This window comes from Heterodontus francisci, unplaced genomic scaffold, assembly GCF_036365525.1.
Source record: "Heterodontus francisci isolate sHetFra1 unplaced genomic scaffold, sHetFra1.hap1 HAP1_SCAFFOLD_83, whole genome shotgun sequence".
In the NCBI taxonomy this organism is placed as follows: Eukaryota; Metazoa; Chordata; class Chondrichthyes; order Heterodontiformes; family Heterodontidae; genus Heterodontus; species Heterodontus francisci.
In genome coordinates, this window is record NW_027141917.1 from 899,857 (window position 1) to 904,022 (window position 4,166).

Sequence of the window (4,166 nt, forward strand, 5' to 3'; positions counted from 1 at the left end):
CTGATACCCAGTAACACAGACACACACTTACACCAAGTAACACAGACATACACTGACACCAAGTAACAAAGACATACACTGATACCCAGTAACACAGACACACACTTACACCAAGTAACAAAGACATTCACTGACACCAAGTCACAAAGTGACACACTGACAACCAGTAACAAAGACATACACTGACACCCAGTAACAAAGACATACACTGACACCCAGTAACACAGACACACACGGGTACCAGGTAACAAAGACATCCGCTGACACCAAGTAACAAAGACATACATTTACACCAAGTAACAAAGACATACACAGATACCCAGCAACACAGACACACACTTACACCAAGTAACAAAGACATACACTGACACCAAGTCACAAAGACACACACGGACACCAAGTCTCACAGACATGCACTGATACCCAGTAACACAGACACACACTTACACCAAGTAGCACAGACATGCACTGAAACAAAGTAACAAAGACATACACTGATACCCAGTAACACAGTCACACACTTACATCAAGTACCAAAGTCACACACTTACAGCAAGTAACACAGTCATACACTGACACCAAGTAACAAAGACATACAAAGATACCCAGTAACACATACAAACACTTACACCAAGTAACAAAGACATGCACTGACACCAAGTCACAAAGGCACACACTGACACCAAGTCACAAAAACATACACTGATACCCAGTAACACAGACACACACTTACACCAAGTAACACAGACATACACTGAGACCAAGTAACAAAGACATACACTGATACCCAGTAACACAGACACACACTGACACCCAGTAACAAAGACACACACTGACACCCAGTAACACAGAGAAACACTGATAAACAGTAACAAAGACATACACTGACAGCAAGTAACACAGACACACATTGACACCCAGTCACAAAGACATAAACTGATACCCAGTAACACAGACAAACATTTACACCAAGTTACAAAGACAGACACTGATACCCACTAACACAGACACACATTTACACAAAGTAACAAAGACATACACTGACACCCAGTAACATAGACATACACTGACACCCAGTAGCACAGACACACACGGGCACCAAGTAACAAAGACATACACTGACACAGGTAACAAAGACATACACTTACACCAAGTAACAAAGACAGACAATTACACCAAGTAACAATGACATACACTTACACCAAGTATTTTGACATACACTGACACCAAGTAACAAAGACATACACTGATACCCAGCAACACAGGCGCACACTTACACCAAGTAACAAAGACATACACTTACACCAAGTAACAAAGACAGACAATTACACCAAGTAACAATGACATACACATACACCAAGTATTTAGACATACACTGACACCAAGTAACTAAGACATACACTGATACCCAGTAACACAGACACACACTTACACCAAGTAACAAAGACATAGACTGACACCCAGTAACAAAGACATACACTGACACCCAGTAACACAGACAAACACGGACACCAAGTAACAAAGACATACACTGATACCCAGTAAAACAGACACACACTGATACCAAGTCACAAAGACATACACTGATACCCAGTAACACAGAGATACCTAAAACCAAGTAACAAAGACATATACTTACACCAAATATTTTGACATACAATGACACCAAGTAACAAAGACATACACTGATACCCAGTAACACAGACACACACTGACACCCAGTAACAAAGACATACACTTACACCAAGTCACAAAGACATACACTGATACCCAGTAACACAGACACACACTTACACCAAGCAACACAGGGATACACTGACACCCAGTAATACAGACACAAACTTACACCAAGTAACAAAGACATACACTGACACCCAGTAACAAAGACGTACACTGACACCAAGTAAAACAGGCACACACGGACACCAAGTAACAAAGACACACACTGACACCCAGTAACACAGACACACACTTACAGCAAGTAACAAAGACATACACTGACACCAAGTCACAAAGAAACACACTGACACCCAGTAACACAGACATACACTGACACGAAGTCACAAAGACATACACTGATATCCAGTAACACAGACACACACTTACACCAAGTAACACAGGCATACACTGACACCCAGTAACACAAACAAACACACACTGACACCCAGTAACACAGAGAAACAATGATGAACAGTAACAAAGACATACACTGACACTAAGTAACAAAGTCAAACACTGACACCAAGTAACAAAGACATACACTGACACCCAGAAACAAAGACACACACTGACACTCAGTAACAAAGGCATACACTGACACCCAGTAACACAGACACACACGGACACCATGTAACAAAGAAACACACTTACACCAAGTAACACAGACACACACTGACACCCAGTAACTAAAACAAACACACTGACACCAAGTAACACAGACATACACTGACACCAAGTAACAAAGACATACACTGACACCAAGTAAAACAGACACACACTGACACCCAGTGAAAAAAGACATACAATGAAACCAAGTCACAAAGACATACACTGATGCCCAGTAACACAGACACACACTGACACACAGTAACAAAGACATACACTGACACCAAGTAACAAAGACATACACTGATACCCAGTAACACAGACACACACTTACACCAAGTAACAAAGACATGCACTGATACCCAGTAACACAGACACACACTTACACCAAGTAACTAAGACATACACTGACACCCAGTAACACAGACACACACTTACACCAAGTAACAAAGAGATACACTGACACCCAGTAACAAAGACACACACTGACACCCAGTAATACAGACACACACGGACACCAAGTAACAATGACACAGACTTACACTAAGTAACACAGACAGACACTGACACCCAGTAACACAGACACACACTTACAGCAAGTAACAAAGACATACACTGACACCAAGTCACAAAGACATACACTGATACCCAGAAACACAGAGATACCTAAAACCAAGTAACAAAGACATACACTGATACCCAGTAACACAGACACACACTTACACCAAGTAACAAAGACATGCACTGATACCCAGTAGCACAGACAAACACGGACACCAAGTAACAAAGACATACACTGATACCCAGTAAAACAGACACACACTGATACCAAGTCACAAAGACATACACTGATACCCAGTAACACAGAGATACCTAAAACCAAGTAACAAAGACATATACTTACACCAAGTATTTTGACATACAATGACACCAAGTAACAAAGACATACACTGATACCCAGTAACACAGACACACACTGACACCCAGTAACAAAGACATACACTTACACCAAGTCACAAAGACATACACTGATACCCAGTAACACAGACACACACTTACACCAAGCAACACAGGGATACACTGACACCCAGTAATACAGACACAAACTTACACCAAGTAACAAAGACATACACTGACACCCAGTAACAAAGACGTACACTGACACCAAGTAAAACAGGCACACACGGACACCAAGTAACAAAGACACACACTGACACCCAGTAACACAGACACACACTTACAGCAAGTAACAAAGACATACACTGACACCAAGTCACAAAGAAACACACTGACACCCAGTAACACAGACATACACTGACACGAAGTCACAAAGACATACACTGATATCCAGTAACACAGACACACACTTACACCAAGTAACACAGGCATACACTGACACCCAGTAACACAAACAAACACACACTGACACCCAGTAACACAGAGAAACAATGATGAACAGTAACAAAGACATACACTGACACTAAGTAACAAAGTCAAACACTGACACCAAGCAACAAAGACATACACTGACACCCAGAAACAAAGACACACACTGACACTCAGTAACAAAGGCATACACTGACACCCAGTAACACAGACACACACGGACACCATGTAACAAAGAAACACACTTACACCAAGTAACACAGACACACACTGACACCCAGTAACTAAAACAAACACACTGACACCAAGTAACACAGACATACACTGACACCAAGTAACAAAGACATACACTGACACCAAGTAAAACAGACACACACTGACACCCAGTGAAAAAAGACATACAATGAAACCAAGTCACAAAGAGATACACTGATGCCCAGTAACACAGACACACA